This window comes from Gopherus evgoodei, chromosome 9 (assembly GCF_007399415.2).
Source record: "Gopherus evgoodei ecotype Sinaloan lineage chromosome 9, rGopEvg1_v1.p, whole genome shotgun sequence".
Taxonomy (NCBI): Eukaryota; Metazoa; Chordata; order Testudines; family Testudinidae; genus Gopherus; species Gopherus evgoodei.
In genome coordinates this window covers 77,069,771-77,092,700 of record NC_044330.1, presented here as the reverse complement: position 1 = coordinate 77,092,700, position 22,930 = coordinate 77,069,771, and positions in this window count along the sequence as shown.

The window sequence follows — 22,930 nt, the reverse complement described above, 5'->3', positions numbered from 1 at the left end:
TTCTTTAACTTGCTGGCAAGAGTGCTGTGGGAGACCGTATCAAAAGCAGCCAAGAGTCCTGTGGCACCTTATAGACTAACAGACGTATTGGAGTATGAGCTTTTGTGGGTGAATACCCACTTCGTCGGATGCATGCATCAAACGAAGTGGGTATTCGCCCACGAAAGCTCATGCTCCAATATGTCTGTTAGTCTATAAGGTGCCACAGGACTCTTGGCTGCTTTTACAGATCCAGATTAACACGGCTACCTCTCTGATACACATATCAAAAGCTTTGCTAAAGTCAAGATATATCACGTCCACCACTTTCCTCATATCCACAAAGCCAGTTATCTCATTATAGAAGGCAGTCAGGTTGGTCAGGCATGACTTGCCCTTGCTGAATACATGTTGACTGTTCCTGATCACCTTCCTCCCCTCCAAGTGCTTCAAAATGGATTCCTTGATGGCCTGCTCCATGATTTTCCCAGGGACTGAGGTGACCGGGACCGGTCTGTAGTTCTCCGGATTCTCCTTCTTCCCTTTTAAAAAGATGGGCACTATATTTTTGCCTTTTTCTAATCATCTGGGACCTCTCCCACTCATGACGAGTTTTCAAAGATAAACATAAAAATAACTTTTTAGTTTAAAACTTGTAAATTCATAATTTTCATGTTTGAAGGTTGTTACTTAAAACAAACAAACAAGCAAGTGGTTTGGAGGAACTGAACATATAACAGTTCCCAGAGAGAAAAATAATGAAATATACATAGAGTATGTGCACAAATTTTGGATCAGCTACCAGAACTGAACTGACACAGCTATATTGACTAGAAATACAAAGCAAACACTTCATTATAACATTGAGATTTCTCCTTAAAGAATTTTTCACTCAAACCTTCCAATGTGATATCTTTCCCATAAAATCAACAAGAGCTTGATTGACAGGAAATCACACCAGGCTTAAAATAGACTTTTACTCTGAAGATGATATCAGAGTTATCACACACCCATTTTCGTGAACAATTCACTTTTAAATAATTGAATTGAAGTATGTTACTATATAAAAAAACACAAAGCAACCCTTAGAACTATTAAGATTATCAGTAACCCATTACATGAAAGGCACTGTATCCAGTCCATCCACAGCTATGGGACTGTGGTTTGTTTTTCATGTTTCGATGGAAGGACATTCAGAGTGGTTGTCATTGCCAGGGTAAATTAGATGATGGGCCAGATCCTGCCATCTGGCCAAACTGCATACAGTTTATGTGAGGAGGTGGTTGCAAAGTTAATCTCTGCTCAATCTGGATCCTGGGACTTTTTTGTGTAGAGCCAGTCCATCAACATCATTTAGAGAAGACATTGCTGCAAACAGTCCCAAGGAGATAAAACCATAGTCAGGAACGGAGGTAGTGTGGAACTGGCTTTGTCTTCAGCAAGGATGGGTGGGGGCAACAAGATCCTCTGCTCCCCCAGGCAACTCCCCTTACACTTGGTCACTGCACCATGCTAGGGGATTGGGCCCATAATCCTTTTGACGTAATGGGCCAGCTCCTCAACTGGTATAAATCACTATCATTCCATTTAAATCAGTGGTGCTACCAGAAGTGGATTTACCATGAAACAAACAGTGTGGTGGCACGGGGCTTTCAATGACAGGGAGGACCCCAAAATGCAGGATAAATTTCATCTGACAACCTACCCCTGAGTCCCAGCCAGTGGCTGCAGCAGAGTTCAGGCAGGCAGGCTGCCCAAATTCCATGGCCGGTGGCCCCATGCCACTCATGCATACCGTTCTCATGCCCACCAGCGCATGGAGACCCACTGCCCCACTCCCCTTAAGGGGCATGCAGAGACGTGCCAGCAGCAATGCAGGAGGACTAAGGCGTCTCCTTGTCGGCATTGCCCCCCTCCCTCCACACCACTACTGGAAGCAGCCAGCATGTCCCTGTGGCCCCTGCATGTGTGTGTGTCTCCACATGTTGCCATCACCCCAAGCATTGACTCCACAGCTCCCATTGACCAGCCAATGGAAGCTACGGGAGCAGCACACAAAGATCCCCTGCGCCTCCTCTCCCCTGGCCTAGAAGCTGCTGCCAAAGGGGTGTGTCGGTCGCTTTGGGAGCCATGCTGCCCAAGGTAAGCGACGCCCCCTGCTCCCCTCCCATACACAACCCCCTGCCCCAGCCCAGAACCCATACCCAGCACCCAAACTCCTTCCCAGAGCCTGACCCCCACACCTCCTTCTGCACCCCAACCCCTGCCCCAATCAAGGTACCTCACTTTATTTTCATTTACTTCCTATTACTTATAGGAGGAGGATGAAGAAAAAAAGGATAAAACCCGGGAGGGGAGAGATAAGAGAGAATGTTCTTTTTCTTGGCTGGATCCCAGAAATGAAGCTGCACACAGGGCCCCACTAACTCTAAATCCGCCACTGGGTGCTACATTGATTTACACCAGTAAATAATTTTTTATTTTGTTGTCCATGCATTACTTTCTGCAGCTAGCGCCATGTAGACCTGCCACGTACATCTGTGTTGCATTGTAGAACATACATTAGCTACAGAGAGCTAGCAAAGTCTGCAGACTAGATCTTATATTGGTATTGTTTCCAAGATGCTTGAAAGAGCATAGATAAAAATAGCACATGGTTCTTAGTGTTTGTACTGATGCAGTCGGATGGTCTACTTATGATCATTTACAATTCAATAAAGATATTCCTTCTGAACTGTACCGGCAGTTGTGTTGGGAAATTACAGTCTGGCTCCTGAAAATATTTTTTCACCATATTACTAAGCCACCCCTACAATTCTAATACACCTCACTCCTATCTAATAGCATCCTTGCTATTTCAATTCTGACCTTCCTGTGAGCAGAACCTCTCAGTTATGTCCAACAGTGTTATGGTTTTATGATGTAGTTGTCAGTCATGAAAATCATATCCATTTAAGTTTGGAGTCTCATACTAGTCCTAAATAGGGTACAAGCCCAGATTACCTGAACAAAATTGTAGTAACTCCAAATTTTGCAGTGTCATATAAATCTCTAAGGCTCAGGAAGACAATTTTGATATGTACTCCCAGCGCTTCAAGATCCAGCCTTTGTATAGCATAGTGGTGTGCCTGATGCTTCTACAGGAATGAAAGGAGAGAAGGTTCTTCCCCCAAGGAGATCATTGTCTAAAATCAGTAAGATAGTACAATGTACAACACCAGACAAAGAAGGGAAAGAGGTCCAGCGGCAACTCAAGTGAGAGCTGCTAATTAGCAGATCCAACACATCCATCTCTTTGTCCAGGCAGTGCCAACATACCTATCAGAATTAGGGCCACCAGATATGCCTCCTGTTACCTCATGTTTACGTGGCAGGGGCGGGGTTCAATGACTAGCAATCATGCTGCCTACCTGCCACACCATTCAAGCCCAAGCAGGATGTCAATTCAACACATTGATGGTGGGAACAGAACAAAATGGAGAACACTAAATAGGAAGTAACCGATGTTTAAAAGTGCACTGGTACACTTTCATGACTTGGATAGACCTCAGCGAAACCAATATTCCCATTGTTATTACTGTTTGCTGTGTGCTCCACAATATCTGTGAAAGTAAGGGGGAGACCTTTATGGCGGGGTGGAAGGTTGAGGCAAATCGCGTGACTGCTGATTATATGCAGCCGGACATCAGGGCAGTTAGCAGAGTACAGGAGGGCATGGTGCACATCAGAGAAGCTTTGAAAACCAGTTTCATGACTGACCAGGCTATGGTGTGAAAATTCTGTTTGTTTCTCCTTGATGAACCCCCTTACCTCCTTGGTTCACTCTGCTTCCCTGTAAGCTAACCACCCTCCCCTCCCCGCTTTCATCACTGCTTGCAGAGGCAGTAGTCATTGTTACTTTGCATTCATGCATTCTTTATTAATTCATCACACAAATAGGGGGATAACGGCCAAGGTAGCCTGGGAGGGGTGGGGCAGGGGAGGAGGGAAGGAGAAGGCCACACGGCACTTAAAAACTTATTGAATGCTAGCTTTCTGTTGCTTGGGCAGTCCTCTGGGGTGGAGTGGTTGGGTTCCTGGAGCCTCCTCTCCACTGCTTTCTTGGGCATCTGGCTGAGGAGGCTATGGAACTTGGAGAGGAGTGTGATTGGTTACAGCGGGGCTGTAGCGATGGTCTGTGCTCATACTGCCACTCCTGAACCTCAGCCATATGCCGGAGCATATCATGTCCTTCATGCCCTTGGAGATTTTTTCAAATGTTTGAGCTTTTCATATCTGGGAACGGAGTTCTGATAGCATGGATTCGTCTCCCCAGACAGCGATCAGACCCCGTACCTCCCATTCGGTTAATGCTGGAGTTCTTTTGCAATTCTGGGACTCCATCATGGTCACCTTTGCTGATAAGATCTACACTCACATGCAGATTGCCATGCTGGCCAAACAGGAAATGAGATTCAAAAGTTCGCGGGCCTTTTCCTGCCTACCTGGCCAGTCCATCTGAGTTGAGAGTGCTGTCCAGAGAGGTCACAATGGAAAACTCTGGGATAGCTTCCAGAGCGAATACTATCAAATTGCGACCACACTACCCCAAATTCAACCCGGCAAGGTCAATTTCAGTGCTAATGCCCTTGTGGGGGGAGGAGTACAGAAATAGATTTTAATAGCCTTTTAAGTTGAAAAAAACGGCTTCCTCATGTGGACGGGTGCAGGGTTAAAATCGATGTAATGCTGCTAAATCTGACTTAAACTTATAGTGTAGATCAGGGCTAAGCGCTTAAGTCACTTACATAAATGGGGCTTAGGCTCCTAAGTCATTTAGATACTTCTGAAAATGTTACCTTTTGCTACTTGCTGGAGATGGGAACAGCTGGAATCTGGCAATTATTGCCTTTCTCCATCTCATCCATTTACTGTTTGGGTTGGCACTGAAGGACTATTTTCCCCACTGAGGTGTGAGGAGGGTTTGTTAGGAGCAGAGTCACTGCTATGCTGGCTTGTTCTACTAGATTTTAGTCTAATGAGAACTATGGATAAAGGTTAAAAGTCTAGGTTAACTTCACTCAAAATCAAAATCAGGTCATATGGATTTGCATCAGGGCCGGTGCTACCATTTAGGCCAACAAGGCCGTTGCCTAGGGTGCCAAGATTTGGGGGCGCCAAAAAGCGGCGCCCCCCAATTTTTTTTAAAGTGTTTCAGCAGCCACTGCGCTGGGAGGGAGAGGGAGTCTGAGCCACCGCCGGCAGCCCAGGGGTTCCCCTGGGTCAGCGCGCCTCCGGCAGCAAGGGGGTTCCACTGCGCGGTCGTCGTTCTGCTTCTCCTGTCTCCCAGGCTTGCAGTGCCAATCAGCTGTTTGGCGCCGCAAGCCTCAGAGGAGAATTAGAGCAAAGGCGGAGTGCTCGGGGAGGATGCGGAGCAGAGGTGAGCTGGGGTGGGGCGGTACCATATGGCTCCCTGGGCCGGGGGCGAGGAGCTGCCGCAGGTGTGCCTCAGGGTGAGGGGGGGAGCTGCCACAGGGCTCCTCACCTCTGCTCCGCATACTCCCCAAGCACACGGCCCCCGCTCTAATTCTTCCACCTCCCAGGCTTGCGGCGCCAATCAGCTGTTTGGCGCCGCAAGCCTGGGAGGATAATTACAGTGGGGGTGGCATGCTCGGGGAGGATGTGGAGCAGAGGTGAGCTGGGATGGGGAGGTGCTGCACAGCTCCACAGGGGAGAGCTGCCACGGGGGTGGGGGGTGCCTCAGGGCAGAGGGTGGGGCAGAGAGCTGCTGCAGGCTGGGGGGTGCGCAAGGTGGAAGTTTCACGTAGGGCGCGAAACTTCCTTGCACCGGCCCTGATTTGCATGATACCCAAAACTGAGGAAGAGTAATAAAGCACCATGCTGCCTAGCAGCTGAAATACTTCCCATTTTGACAGGCTTCAGAGTAGCAGCTATGTTAGTCTGCATCTGCAAAAAGAACAGGAGTACTTTTGGCACCTTAGAGAATAACAAATTTATTTGAGCATCAGCTTTTGTGGGCTAAAATCCACTTCATCCAATGCATGTAGTAGAAAATACAGTCGGAAGATATAGATACACACACACACACACACACACACAGAACATGAAACAATGGAAATCAAATGTCCCATTTTTATTACCACTACAAAAGTTTTTTTCTCTCTCCTGCTGGTAATAGCCCACCTTAACTGATCACTCTCTTTACATTGTGTATGGTAACACCCATTGTTTCATGTTCTCTGTGTGTATATATACATCTTCCTACTGTATTTTCCACTCTATGCATCTGTTGAAGTGGGTTTTAGCCCACAAAAGCTTATGCTCAAATAAATTTGATGCGCCACAAGTACTCCTGTTTATTTTCCCATTTTGACTTGATCTAAGTAGCTTAGCAATGCAGAAAGTGCACAATGAGCATACTGGCATTGTAAAAATGCATAGATAAATGAAGAGCTTTATTTTTCACTGATTGGGATAAAATTAGCCAAAAGATAACATGTATAATTCTTGTATGCTGAAAAATATGCTGAACAAAACCTATAAAAGTCTTTGTCCCTTTATTAATCTTGTTCCCAGATGACATGCTTGGGCTTATTGAGCTTTTTATGCGTGGCTTTTGCTGGAGAGCTCTGAGTCATGAAACATCTCCTTTGGTCCTCCTAACATGAGCTCTAAAGCAAATAACCAGCTGCCTCAATCTAAGAAGTGACCTAATTTAAAGTCCCCCCTGCGATCCATTAATTAATTTATCATGTTGATTTATCCCATCCGTTGCCTGCTTTGTCTATTCCCACTACCTCATAAGAAAATTAAAAATTCTTTTAATTATTAAAGTCTAAAGAAGACATATGAAGTATTTTAAATGTATTAAACAATTTTTCATGACTTTAAAATAGATTAATAGCATCCATGAAAATGACTTCGTAACTGAATTACTACTCAACTTATTGCTCCAATGTCCTAGAGATATCCACTCTGTGGGCCTGTTTTCCATCACCCTCACGTTAATTTACAGCAATGTCCAGGAAATCAGAATCAGAAACTATTATTTCTGTAACCAGCCCCTGGAAATGCTAAACTGGTGACAATCTCAACGGGCCCATCGCAGATTTTAACCAAAGCCCAGTGCATGGTGGGACAGAATAATAGGGACATTTATTTCTTGCTGCACAAGGACAATACTACATGTATTCACAATAATTCTTCGACTAAACAAGCAACAATGTTTTATAAACAGATGTTATGCTTTAAAATTCATTGTGGTCTGTTGCTTATAACTGAACATGTACAATGTTTACACCAGTAAAGCACAGGTGTTCCAAATTGTATTCATTTGGAGTAAAGGTGTGAAGGGCTTGAGGGTTCCAAGCACAAGCTTTTATGGGGGATCTATGCCCAGGCTTCAGGGGAAAGGACTGCCTGTTTGGGCTTCTTGTGAGGTACCAGAAAGTAGTGGGTAATTTTTGAAGATAGCCCTCTGATCCACACACAATTAGTGCTGACCACCCCCAGACAATGAACACTAACAGGGCCCTATTTACCTTAGCTGGTACCTGCTCTGCCTGCTGCTGGGTAGGCACCTAGCTCACCCTCAGAAGTTTCCTCTGCTCTCAGGACTAAACAGAATCCTGTGAGGAAAAAAGAGTAGCTGATGAAACCCTATCTGATGGTTTTAAAAAGGAGGGTGATGGAATATACCATTTTCAGAATAGGGAAGGTTGGCTCTGGTCCCTTCTCTCTTCTCACCTTTTGCAAATAATGTGTTAGTCCAGCTGCCTCTCCTCACAGCTGGCCTATCTTAGAAGTAAGCTCTTGTGTAACACAGTTCCTTCCCTAAAGAGAGAGGAGCAGGAGGCACAGAGCTAAAGCTGGATGTTTTTCTCTTCCTCCAGTTGCCACCAACCTTGCTCTATACACTGTTGCCAATCTTGTGAAACTCAAGTCTGGTGATATTTAGTGTTTTCCTTAAAGCCACAGCAGTTCCCTAGAATCAAGACATTGCATGAAAAGTTCAGCTTTTTAAGTCTTTAGCTCTTACAGTTTCCAAGAAAAGCTTGAAATCATGGCAAAAGTGCAAGGCTTAGAAACCAGAAGGGAAAATACAAAGAATTCAAATATATCAACTTAAACAAAAAAGATTTTAAATCAATTTCATGATTTTGGGAGCATGACATGATTTTGAAATGATTTTTAGTTATGTTTTAGAATTCATTCAAACTTGATACTCAATGTGAAGCATTTAGCTTCATGCAAAATTAAACAAATTGAGGCTGCTACATTAACAAAGCCCTAGTTACAATTCCCAGGGTATTTCCTGATTTCCAGAAACTGCATAAGAGTACTTGAGTTGCTCCCAGTACTCCTGTAATTATATATATGTATATAAAATAGCTATACTAGATTATTGCACATTTGAGAATTTTTAAATGTCTGTAATTCAAACACACTGGACAGTATTCTCAATTTCTAATAGTATATAGTTCATTGGAGATGAATAGGAGACAAAGGAATTTTAAGGAGCAAGTACAATATCACAAAGCAGTCACCTCCAGCAGGAAGACTGTTCCAGTTCTGAATAAAACTGTGCACCTGGGGATGCTTAAAATCTCTAAAATAAGCTGCACATTTTTAGAGGGAAATATGAGACTATTTGAACTTTTAGCTGAAACAATGTGATAGGAATTGGATCCCAAGCCTTACTGCATGGTTTTACCTATCATTCAGTTTCAATATCCCACCAGTGCATTCTAGTCTAATCTAAAACAGTGATGTTCAGCACTTACAAAAGTTAATTTGAACTGTTTTATGTGACCCTACACATAATAGATCATTTTTGCACATTAGTTTAGCTACCCTGTTCAACCTCATCTTTGAAGCTGTCAGATTCAAATTACAATCCACTATCCAACAATAATTTGAATGGCTGGCAAACTATTCCAGCTTCCAACTGAAAACAGTGTGGATATCTGAATACAGCCATGGGATCATTATGAATAAAGATACTTTATGAATGAAATCCCAGCTCTGTTGAAGTCAGTGGTGAAACTTCAATTGACTTCAAAAAGGCCAGGATTTAATCCTAGGTTGGTATTTGAGCACCTGTTACTGCCACTTTTAACTGTGGGTAGTTTCAAATTTTTTCTCTTCTTTCAACATGAAATCCCTATATTAAATGGAAAGCATGACATTAATGAAGCAAGGCTTGAAGAACTTACAAGATAGAGCACAAAATTAGCTAGCAAGAGGTTGTTGTGAAATATGACTTTGGGTGGAGGAAGATCCAGGGTTGGCAGGAACCTAGTGTGAAGTCCAGCATGACCCCACCACACTCTTCCTGGGTGTATCCCAATGGAGTATTGCCCATCTCCCTGCTGAGTGGCTTCACCTTTCATATGGGCCTTGCCTTGTAGGTGTCTCATCCTTCCATTGATGAAAAAAATGTGAAACATGACTTTCTCTCCTCCTTTCCCCTGCCTCTGTCTCCTTTCTTCATCCTCCTGGTCGCTGCCCACTCTCCCTGCTCCCTATTGAGAAAGGAGGTCTGCACTCTTCCCTTGCCTTCCTGGATGCTGGAGAAACAAAGGTAGCTTTGCATTAATCTTTACTTACCCCCAACCCATCTCTCTCTTGCGGTTCTGAACAGTATTTACAGCAGTAGTAAAACCAACCAGGTGGTAGTACCTCTGAAATACCTTATAGGACGGCTACAAGCAGCAGCCAAGATATACAGACTCAGTCCTCTGTTACTGAGAGAAAGACTGAGGAAACAAAGAGAGGAAGTGGATATGAAGAACACAGTCCTCTGTATTCTCCTCACCAAAAGTACACTAAGCAGCAACAAAAGACCGAGGCGTCAGGCTTCTGAGAAGTAGCTATGGATACAGTCAGTTTTACTGCTACTTAAAATTAGAAACAGTTCTGCAGTGCAACAGACAGGGTACTTGCTATTTTCTTTCTGCTACTTTTTCTTTTCTGGCACTTACCACTGGCCAAGGAAAGTCTGCTGCCTCATCTCAGCTCAGCCCTACACACATTACTTAATAGAGTGGAAGTTGTGGGGGCAAGGACCCAATACAGACTTGATACCAATTCCACTTGATGGTATGTGTGTCTCTGTGTATAATTTATTACAAATATAGCCAATTCTTTCTCTGCTGCTTCATCACTCCTTGTCTTCTCTCCAACAGCAAAAAATATCAAAGATTAACATTTCAAATGCACATAACCTGAAGTTCACTGGACTTTTTGAAATGATTAGCACAAGAGTTCTGGAGTCATAAGGTGAAATCTTGATGACCTAAAAACTATGGCATATGAATTTGCATACATTTGTGGTGACTGTTTGACCAATTTCACCCAATGCTAATAAATACGAATTGATGTGCTTCATTGCTCAGTATGTCAAACCAGCCACCCCAACACTTTTCAAAATAAACCCATGAAATGGAAACTGCTGCCAAAAAAGAAATTATGCTAGACAACAGACCTGGACAACTCACATATATCCAAAATAGATTTACTGATGTTTTAAAGTACTGGTTTCAGGTTGTTCTTGGATGTCTCTTGGGGTTCTCGCTGTATCCTACAAGGGATACTGTACATTTATACCAATACGTACAGTGCTGCATTTCCAAAATCATTGTTATTTTTTCAAAAGGTAATAACTTTTACTGCTTTGGGATATTTTTAATGAGGTTTTGTGTAGCAGTCAATTTTTTTTGCCTCTTTCTACATTCCAGTGAGAATGGCAAACTGAATAAAAGCATAAAAAGATAATTTTCCCAACATGGAATTCAAGGATAAGCCCTAATTATGGAAAACTGCAGTGAGGACATCAAAACCCTAACCCATTTCAAAGCATGAGAAGACTGCTGTATATTGGGGTTTCATTTCAACCCGTATTAAAAACAGGATGTTGAGGACTTCAGGCACTGTCTTGATATACACATACAATATTCTTCCATTTTTAATATATTGTGTGAAAATGTGAACATGGACCATTTTTAAAGTTTCTAAGAATATTTTATACAGCTCTGATTTAAATAATGACTCATTGTAAAATGTCAACAGTGCTCAAGTTTCCCTTTAAATACATGGTCGCAATTTGAAGTCATTGAGAATTGTACCCATGAATATTAGGGCAAAACTGGACCTTTTACTTCAGCTAGTATAAATCAAAGTAGATGCACTGAAGTTAATGGAGATTTTGTCAGTTTATACTACCTGAGGATCTGGTCCATACATATGTATGTGCGATTTGAATTGCTTTTCCACCCTTCTCCTTTGTATAGAAAGATTCTCTACCACTTCTTGAATTTCTGTAGCTCGCTATATAAAGCATCACTGCATTATGGCGACATGGAGGAACAGGGGCAGCTGTGTCAGTAGCTGTAACTAGTGATGAGTCCTGTAATACCAATTTTTAGTGTAATACTAGATTCACAGGGGGACACAAGACAAGCACAAAAGAAGCAGATATAGCAGCATTCAGTGCTAGTAATAGAAGGGAATTGTAATTCTAGTTACTTGCTTCTTATTCAAGTTTTGCCCATTCTACATAATATTGTGACTTTCGTTACACTCTGGAGTGTGACAAACTTTTAAGACACAAGAAAGAAGCCTGACTTGGTTTCCCTTCCCCCTCCCCTCCCTAGATTGGTTCTAACTCTGTATACTGTACTGGGATTCCCCTCTGACATTAGCTGGGTTGAAGTTTCAAAGAGAGGCTTGGGGGAATGGAAATTGACACAAAGACTTCCTTTAGGAGTGGGCACCACCTGTCGCTCAGTCTAAGGCAAGCTGGAACATTTGTGTGTGGATGGCCCTTAATGTGCATTAATACTTATTGGATTTTCCTTCACAATTTGGTTTCATCTCAGTCCTTTGGATGCTTCACATGTTACAGTACATAGACAAATGTATTTAGATCATTCTTCAAATTTTAGTCTATTAATTGCTCTAGAAGTTTTTATACTACTGTTTCCTTAACTAAATAGTGATTTTCCATGCATTTTCCTTCCCAGTAGGAGCACAGATACAATAAAAATACCCTATTTATTAGAAAATGCACAAGTATAGGTATTCTTCATCTGCAATGTCTTTTTTCATCACAAATGTTTGCAATCATACAACTATGAAATAAGCGATAAAAGAGCAGCTTAGAATCAATGTGAGTGGTGATAATGTACCTATTTGGGGGTGGGCTAAAAGGGAGATGTTTATTTTTTTTTACTGAGTTACTATCTTACATTCTCTTAAAGCAAAAACATTTAGAACTAAAAATGTTAAAAATATTTCTTCATCGTTTTTCATGGTAGTGTGTAATGTAAAGTCATCTGACTAATTAGACAATGTCATTTCTAGACGTGGGAAACCAGGCAGGATGACAAATATTGAACTGTATGCCATATATCTATACTCTTTTAGCTTGCAGAGAACTCAAGTCAAATTTGATTATTTGTAAAGTGTGTATGACTATACTTTACCAAACACAAAAAAAGAAAATCAGAGAAGGATTATCCTTTTTCTGTTTAAGATCTGATTAACAGATCAGACATAAATGCAGTAGAAATAAGTACGTTTCCTATATTTCAAAATGTCTGTTTACAGAGTGTTATATGCATAGTAACTTTGCAGTAAGAAAACCATATTGTAGTATCTAAAAATCTGACATGATACAATAAATAAAATGTATCAGACAAGGTAATTTGAGCTTTAGACTTCCATCTATAGCTTAAGGGTCACAGATATACTAAAACACAGCTGAAATCCACAGCAGCCCTCTAAGCACTTTTTTGCCACGCTGTCAGATTTAAAATGGTTCCTTGATTGATGATACGATAGAGGTAGTTTGGGATGGAAAATAGTAGTGGCTGAGTTTAGTTACAAGGCTTCATTGTGCTTTATCAAACATTTTCTTGATTCCTGAATTTTATCCATCTCGGAAATCTAGGCATTATGTGCCTGGTGCTTGCCATTATACCATTACTTAAATTTAATTCCTCTTTAACTGAAAACATTCCAAATGTCTTTATACAGTTTTGATGAAAATATTTAATTATGACAAATGTTGTGTTCATTTTTATTTTTCTAGTTGGCCCTAAGATTGTTGTGGTCACCCCTATTTTCCTGTTGCGAAAATGGTACTAATTACTTAATTAGTCTCTTGTGTCTTCCACACATACTGTACAGTACAATGCAGGGGCCGGTAAAGTGTGTTTCTGTAGTCCTTGAATGTCGATTATACAATATGACCCTCTTTGTATTTGAAAACAATAAGACTATATCAGTTATGCAGTTTAGGTGTGCTAGAAAACTTAGCAGCCAATGGATTTCTATCAGAGCTGCAAGAAAATGTTCCCCAGGCATTCAGACTATCTGGAATTCAAACCTCTATACATTCCACTGAAAAAGGCCCATATGATCATTAATTTCTCTGAGTTAGGTTCACAAAGAGAAAGCCTAAGAAATACCAACAATTGGACTGAGCTGCTAGAGGAATTTAAGTTGCTGTGACCACAAAAGCTAATACAATCTTTTGGTACAAATCAAAACCATAATGCATTATTATTTGTTAAGGCCCCTTAGAATGCTTAGAATTGTACATGGAGGAAAAGAGGGTCAGTGCTAAGAAGGGATTTGAAAAAAGGAAGCTGTTTATTTCTGTGTGAAATTCACCCTCTTTACAGAAAGACTGCATAAACATAAGTCCTGCATAAGTCCAAGGGGAGAGAGGTGCTTCCAAAATATACGATGGAAGGGGAGGATGGAAGTTGAAAAGGTATGAGTGGGACAAGGATACAGTAGAAGCTGTAAGAAGGATTGCTTGGAAAGAGATAAGGAAAGAATGAGAGCAAAACAAAGGTGGAGTTTTGCGGTCTTGAAGATGAGGAAAGTTGTATAACAGTCCAGGGCCCCCCAGAGGATTCAGGGGGCCTGGGATCTTCGGCAGTGGGGGGCCCACGCTTCAAAAGTAATTTGGTGGTGGGGGGTCCTTCCGCTCGGGGACCCACCACCAAAGTGCCCTGAAGAACTGTGGAGGGGGCCCCCTGCAGAAGGATCCCCCACCACCGAAGACTCGGAGTGGAAGAAGCTCTGGGGGCCTGGGCCCTGCAAGAGTTTTCCGGGGCCCCCAGAGCGAGTGAAGGGCCCTGCTCCAGGGGCCCCGAAAAACTCTTGTGGGGGCCCCTGCAGGGCCTGGGGCAAATTGCCCCCCCCCAGGCAGCCCTGTAACAGTCTGAAAACACACAAAAAAACACTTTCTAGATTTTGAAAAAAGGATACACACCATATTTATAATCAGACATCATGCAGCATGTTGAACTCCCTTCCCTAGTCCTTGTGAACAGACCAATAATTATTAAAGTCAAACATGCCAACATAAGTACCACTGTTATGTTTATCATGCCATTTCATGAGACTTTTTTACCTAAGTATTATGCACACATCAAAAAATTAAACAAAAAAAGATAATGACAAGGATATATTCCTGTGGGATCATAAACATAATTGTGCACCCAAAAGCTTCTTAAAAAGAAACATCATTGGTTATAAGAAGTACAAAAATGGAGAAAGATATTACATATTAAAAAAAGAGTCACTCATAATGAACCATAATGGTAGGTAATAGCAGAAATTAGAATTTTCATCCTGCGTGAAATTCTAAAGTTTCAATATTTGATTTTACCCTTAACTGGGATGAAAAGATGTAATGTCAATCCCCAACCCAGAACTGCAATTTCCAAATAATTTCAATTTGAAAATGTCAGAACATTCCAAATATTTTGACATTCCCAAACTGAACTGTTGCTAAACTGTATCTAAACATGTAAGCAGTGCAGTTGTAGTTCCAAGCTCATCATCAGAAGCAAGCTCCCTACAGACAATGCACATTAACTCAAAGTGGCACCAGACCTTGCCAGAACAACAGGTGCAAAACTTCCAGACATATCCCCACTGCTACAAGGATCAACACCCCCTAGAACACACCTTTCAAAATCCATGGATTTTACACATGCCTATCACAATACGTGGTTACCTCATCCAGTGCACTAGATGCCCCAGTAACAACTACCTGGGTGAAATAGTCACTATGCTGTCAGCTGAACTCACATAAGAACATGATAAAAGACAAAAATACTATCACCTGTGGGTGAACATTTTTCACAAAGTGATCATTCACAAAGTCCAACCTATTAGTCCAAATCTTCAAAGGAAATCTGGGAGCCTTGGAGCTTAAATTCATAACTCTATTAGATACTAAAAATCATGGACTGAAGAGACACATGGGATTCACGGCTTATTGCAGTGGTCCCCAATGCGGTGCTCGAGGGTGCAATGGCACCCACAGGGGCATCTTAATGCGCCCGCGTCCTGGCCCCTGGGAGAGCACCCACTGAAATGCCGCCGAATTTCAGCAGCATTTCGGCAGGGACGCCTCTCGATGACGCCGCTTGCCGTTGACAAGTGAAGTCATCGAGAGGCATCTCTCCCGAATTTCAGTGACTACACATCTTGATGACATCACTTGTCGATGGCAAGTGGCATCATGGAGAGGTATCGTCACCGAAATTCGGCAGCATTTCGGAGGGTGCTCCACCGCCGCAGTGGTCCTTCATCTGGCGCCCGCCAGATGAAAATGTTGGGGACCACTGGCTTATTGCAACAATCTGTAACCCACTAACACCTTCTTTTTTTCCTGTGACTACAGAGGAGTTAACAGGTCACTCAACCTTGAATGGTTTGTTGGAACATGTGTTAACTACTTATGCCAAACTATCTCCCACCTTGCATACCTTTCCCAGATCTGAAGAAGAGCTCTACATAAGCTTGAAAACTTGTCTCTCTCACCAAAGAAAGTTGTTCAAGTAAAAGATATTACTGCACCCATCCAGTATCTAAACGTTTCATTATGAGTCAACTTGATGTGAAACCTCATCTACTTATGGTGCTGCAGTGACTCATAAGAGCTGTAGTTTGACTTCATTCTATCCTATTGCCCTAGTTTCCTGCCCAGAGGACATCTCCCATGATGCATCCACAGTCATGTGACTCCTATGATTCACCATCTGGTTTGGTCAGAGGGGAGAATGTAGTGCATCATAGGAAATACAGTCCAGCAAAAGGAGCCCAATCCACAGGGCAGAAGAGATGATCGAGGCACCCAAACTACAACTGCCACAATGTGCCATGACATCATAGGCCAGGGATCGGCAACCTTTGGAATGCTGCCCGTTAGGGAAATCTGCTGGCGGGCTGGGCCAGTTTGTTTACTTGCAACGTCCGGAGGTTGGGCCGATCACTGCTCCTACTGGCCGTAGTTCGCCGTTCCAGGCCAATGGGCGCTGCGGGAAGTGGCATGGGCTGAGGGATGTGCTGGCCACCACTTCCTGCAGACGCCATTTTCCGTCAGGGAAAGAACACAACATAATTTCATCCTAAACATTCCAGCTGCCTTTCTCCAAATCCAATTCTTAAAAAGTGGCATATAACCCACTAATACTCTTTCCCATTGGTATGATACATCTTTGACATCCCTGACAGTGTGAAGTATCTGTTGTCAGAGTTTGAAAGCTGAACAGGTCATCAACACAATACATACTGATGTCAAAGTATTGATTTTTGGTTGAGGTACTGCATGCACTTGAAAACTCTAGTCTGATAGATTCTGGGAAACTCTGTGAAACAGATGCCAGTCTGACCAACAAAACCTGAGGCTACAACCATTTTGAGATTCCAGATCCTACACTATTCTTAATGAATTTCATTGTTCCTTTCAGTCCTTTTTCTTTATAATCTGCCAAAACAGGGCATCATATACGTTTTTGCTGACAGTTAAGGAAACTTTCTGTCCCCTCTGCTCCCAACAAAGTATTTTCCTGTGTGTTATCTTAGTGATCTTAAGACAAGGCTTTGCACAACCTTACATCATTCAATTCCTTGTCTTAGTGTCTTTCTTCTTGAGCTGGAAGGAGATGCAGTTCTGCGAAGATATTATCCTGGTGGCCAAATTCTGAGCTTCTTTTTTCATAGATTCCAAGGCCAGAAAGGACCACTGTGATCATCTAGTCTGATCTCCTGTATAACACAGGCCATAGAACTTCCCCAAAATAATTCCTAGAGCAGATTGTGATTTAAAAAAATCATCGGTGATGGAGAATCCATCACAAGCCTTCATGAACTGTTCCAATAGTTAATTATTCTCACTGTTAAAATGCACCTTATTTCCAGTTTGAATTTTTCTAGCTTCAACTTCCAGCCATTAGATCATGTTATACATTTATCTGATAGATTGAAGAACCCATTATTAAATATTTGTTCCCCATACAGGTACTTAATCAAGTCACCTCTTAATCTTCTCTTTGTTAAAGCTACATTGATTGACATCCTTCAGTCTGTCACTATAAGGCATGTTTTATAATCCTTTAATCATTCTCGTGGCTCCTCTCTGAACACTCCTCAATGTATCAACATCATTCTTGAATCATGGACACAGTATTTCATCTCCAGTCACGCCAGTGCCAAATACAGAAGTAAAATAACCTTTGTACTTCTACTTCAGAATCCCATTTATGCATCCAAGGATTGTGTTAGCTCTTTTGGCCACAGTGTAACACAGGGAGGTCATGTTCAGCTAATTATCCATCAAGACTTCCACAGTCGCTGCTTTTCAGGATAGTGTTCTCCATCCTCCATTATTTGTTCCTGGATGTATACCTTTACATTTAGCCACATTAAAGTACATAGTGTTTACTGTGCACAGCTTACCAAGCAATACACTTCATTCACTGTCTGACTTCTTTATTATTTACCACTTCCCCAATTTTTGTGTCATTCACAAGCTTTAGGAGTGATGATTTTATGATTTCTTCCAGGTCACTTATAAAAATATTAAATAGAATAGGGCCAACAACTATCTCTGTGGGGCCCCACTTAGAAACTCATCAATTGATGATACTTCCCTGTTTACAGTTACATTTTAAAATCTATCAGTAAGCCAGATATTAATCCATTAAATGTGTGCCATGTTAACTTTATATCATTCTAGTTTTTAATTAAAATGCCATGTGGTACCAAGTCAAATGCCTTATAGAAGTCAAAGGTAAAAACTGTTGATGTACTTAACTAAAAAATATCAAGTTAGTTTGACAAGATCAATTTTCCATAAACCCATGTTAACTGTCATTAGTTATATTATCCTCCTTTTAATCGAGACTCATGTCAGCTGTTCCATTATCTTGCCCAGAATCAATGTCAGACAGAGAGGCCCATAGTTATCTGGGTCAACCTATTTTCCCTTTTTAAGTATTAGCACAGTATTAGCTTTCTTTCAGTCTTCTGGAATTTCCCTAGTGTTCGGAGACTTATTGAAAATCAGTATTAATGGTTCAGCAAGTTCCTCTGCCAGTTCTTTTTAGAGCTCTTAGATGCAAGTTATCTGGACATGCTGATTAGACAAATGTCTAACTTTAGTAGATGCTGTTTAACATCCTTCTGGGATACTAGCAGAATGGAAAAAATGTTATCACATGACATGCCTACATCATCTGTTTTATCCCAAATAAAGAACATAAATATTCATTTAACACAATTGCCTTTTCTGCATTATTATTGGTAAAATACTTTAAAAAATTCTCCTTATTTTCTTTAACTCTACTGGTCATTGATTTCTCCTTGTGTCTCTTTGCTGCCCTTATCAATTTTCCATATTTACTAGCTTCTGATTAATATTGATTACTATCAATTTTCCCTTTCTTGCATGTATATTATAGCTTCCTTCACTTACGCCCGAAACCAGGCCTTAAAAAAAAAATGACCTTCTTCCTTGATTGTGGCTTTTGGGGCATCAGGTGTTGGGTTCTTAAACAATTCTTAATTATAATTTAATTTTTTTTCAGATTAAATTCTTCCTCCCAGCTGATCTGCCTCAGAATTGTTTTCAACTTTGTGAAACTGTCCTTATTAAAGTACCAAGAACATGCATTGGTTGTCTGGACTTTGTTCTGTCTGCACAACGTAAATGCTATCAAGTCATTTTCACAGGTATTTGAGCTACCATTAATTTTTAGTTCTGTTATCAGTTCCTCTATATCTGTTAGGACAGGTCTAATTTACAAAAAAAAATCCACCAGGTTGGCTTCAACACTTTTTGAGTTAGGAAACTGTAATCTATAATATTTATAAATTCCAAGAATGTTTTACTAGTGGCAATATCAGACCTCCTACATATGTCACAAAAATTTAAGTCTCCCCTGATCACACAGCTTTTCCCCCTGCATATTACAGATAGGTTTGTATGGAGGTGATCTGTTCCCTAGTGTGCTTTGGTGGTCTATAGCAGTCACCAACTACTACCACATACTGTGCTTTATCTGTTAGGACATTGATCCATAAGCATTCAAGATCATTTTCATAAGAGCTATCAGTGACTCAGAAATGGTTATTGCAATTTTGGACACAGAGTGCTACTCCCCTTCCCCTTTTGCCCACTCAATCTTTCCTAAACAGGTTCTCACCATTAATTTTATTCCAGTCATGAGAATTATCCCACCAGGTTTCAATAATATCAACTAGATCAAAATTATGCTAATAAATGAACAATTTCAATTCCTCTTCTTTGTTACTTAGTTTGCTAGCATTATTATATAGAAATTAAAGAATTTCATTTCTTCATGTTCTTTGGTCTCTTGATTAATTTTGTTTTCAACATTTTGATTTTGTGTTTAGTGCTCATATCTTCTCTATTTTTACCCTTCTCTTTTGTTATTAGTTGAACCCCTTCCTTATATTCTAGCCAGCCCTCCCCCCCACAGAGATTGGCCCTCCTTCTACTCAAGTGGAGGTCATCCAAATATACAGTCTCCCTCTCCTCAGAGAAGGTGGACCAATGTTCGACAAAACCAAAACCTTTCACCCTACACCATTTATCTAGCCAGCAGTTCACTTTCAGAACCTTCCACCTTTTGTCTCCTTTGGTCGTGGGATAGGAAGTATCTCAGAGAAGACTGTTTGGACATTCTTCTTTAGCATATTTCTGAGTTTCCTGGAGTAATCTATTATCTGGAAGCTATCCTGCAATGCAGCATGACTAGTGCCACCATGAACTATCACCAATGGATCCTTTTCCATCGACTTTAAAAGCCGTAGAGTGATATTTCATGTCTTGGCTCCAGGAAGGCAGCACACCATCCTGTTGTCTGCCTGTCCCTTGCAGAATGTTCTTTTGATTCTACTGAGTATTGAATTCCCAATGATCATCTATCTTCCTTGGGTGAACTCTTTGTGGACAAGTTTGATTTTCTTAAAGGTTGGGTTGAGCTGCCAGCCCAGGTGTGTTCTATATATCTCTACATTCCCTTGGACCAGCTGGATTTTGAGGGATATCTTCCACAGTTTTCATGCTGAAAACCTGGTATCAATTGGAAACTTCTAGCTATGTGGAATACCACCTAGTCCCTTTCTCACTGGTCACCCCAGCCTGCCCAGCCTCATCTGTCTCCAGCTGTGTAGAATGCCATTATGCTCTTTTGCCTCCATTGGTTATGAATTGTCAGGCCTCCTTCACTCAACCCTTATTCAACCAAATTCACACTAACTTCAAGAATAATGACTAACCTAAGACCTCAACAGTTGACACTGACAGGATCCAAAGAAGGATCTGTAAAGTCCTGCTCAGTGGTGACAGTGTTTTGGTCCCTATGCAATACTTCAAAGGGTGGAAAATCAGGAGTATGTTTGTTACTATTTAAGAAAAATCACCATCTGCCTATTGTTACCACACAATGATATTTACCACATTGTGTCTCGGATGCTTATGTGTGCTAATTGTGGCTAAATGGAGAGTACTGTATGGGGGTCTAGAGGATCCACAAAACTCCAATGCAGATGGGAAAAAATAAAAAATGTAAGTTATTTCTCAACTGCCTTGTTACCTGCCAATATTCCATCTGTGCTCCTCTGAAAGTCAGCATGTAGAAGACCTCGGCACAGTGGTGGCCCCAGATCATGGTGGTTATAACTCACTCTGCATTACAACAGTGTTTTGGGCAGAGCCCAGAAGTGGCAGAACCAGGGAGAAGGTGAAAGCAGCAACATCCACTTCCATCTCCTGCCCTTTCCCCACGCTAGGGACCAGCAGCGGTAGAGCACACCCTCTGTCAAGGTTTTTCAAGGATTTTTCTCCTCTTACATTTAAAAGCACAGTGTGGTGACTTTGTTTTCTGTTTTGGCTAGATGATCCATACCCGTGCCCTTTAAACAATACCCTTTGAGCAGCAGAAGAGCCTCAGAATGAGAGGCATAAAATGTGGAAACAGGAGATGTCAATGCTTTTAGCTACCTCATTTCAGTGGAAGCTGCTATCTTCTTTCCTATGCTTCCTGCCTCTCTTCCCCACTAGCACAAAAGCAGCTGAATTGCCTCAAAATTCGGAGCATGGAGTGTGGGAACTTTCACAGCTGCTTATTCCCACTCATTCTGTCTATGGGGCCACTGATGTCACCTTGTAAATTAACAGGGTGAGGTGAGAGGCATCGAACATGGGGTAAAAAGCTTCATAGTCCAATTCCCCCATTTTTAGGAAAAATTGTATATCATCCAAATGACTACAAAATAAGGGCAGTAACTATAATTAGCAAAGTATGCCCTTGGGCTAATACCAGCTTCCAAATCAGGGAAATGTAGTCAGTAGCCTAAAAGAACAGAAGCAGAAAAATCCCAAAGCTGGTGATTCTGTGCAAAAGAAAGAAAGAAAGAAAAGAAAGAAAAGAAAGAAAAGAAAGAAAGAAAGAAAGAGACTACTGTATCAGGCAGCCTGTTTACGCACTGGAGCTCCTGTTTGTGGCCTTCTCACACAATTATTTGCAATGAGTATTTTAATTGGAAAATGCATCCGCCAATTGGCCTCATTTTCAGAGGAGCTGAGTACCCACAACTCCAACTAGATTCAAAGAAAATTAAGGAGGTTCATCACTTTCAGAAATGCAGCCAGTTTAACACTAAAGGATAACACTGCTGACTGTTTAAATAGCTTAACTGCATAAACAAGTAACAAATTTCATAAAATAACAGCATTACTGTATCACAATAAAAAAATCTCTTCACTATCTTGTCACCAGAAAAATTCAAAGATCTTGATGAGATCAAATTCAGACTGGAAAAAAGACATAATTTTTTAATAGTGAGGGTAATTAGCCACTGGAACAATTTACCAAGGGTTATGGTCAATATTTTAAATGAAGATAGCATGTTGTTCTAAAAGATCTGCTCCAGGAATTATTCTGGAGGAGTTCTATGGCCTGCGTTATACAGGAACTCAAACTAGGTGATCACAATGATTCTGTCTCGCCTTGAAATCTATGACTAGATGAGCCTTCACAAACTGAATTATAAATTCACAATATATTTGCATCAGAAATGTTAGCATATTTTATCCCATCGGTGAACAGAAACAATGCCATACATGCTTCTCTGACATCTCCCAACTAACTTCATAAGAAATCCCATAGATGTCAATGCTAAAATTCCTGTTGACTTCAATAAGAGCAGAATCAGGCCTGAAGCAATTAAAAACAGTCTTATTTATGTAGATTTAAAGGGATAAATTTTCTCCATATTTTCCTTATTTGTTATTCTTTGGAGATTCAATAATGAAGAATACTTAAGTCAGTCTTGAAAAAACAACTTCTAAAGGAAGCTTGTATATATTTCAATAGTTTGTGAAGTTCTACATTATGTAAACTAATTCAGTGCAAGAACAAGACTGGATATAACAAAGCAGAGCACAGATTATTCAACAAGTTATTGGAGCGTAAATGATACATTTTTTTATTTCAGAAAGTGGAGAAAGTTACTAAGAGAGAGCTTGTTCTTTGATTTTGACAAATAGAGAAGAATTGGTCGAGAATTTGAAAGTGGAAGGCAACCTGGATGAAAGTGGTCATGAAATGATAGA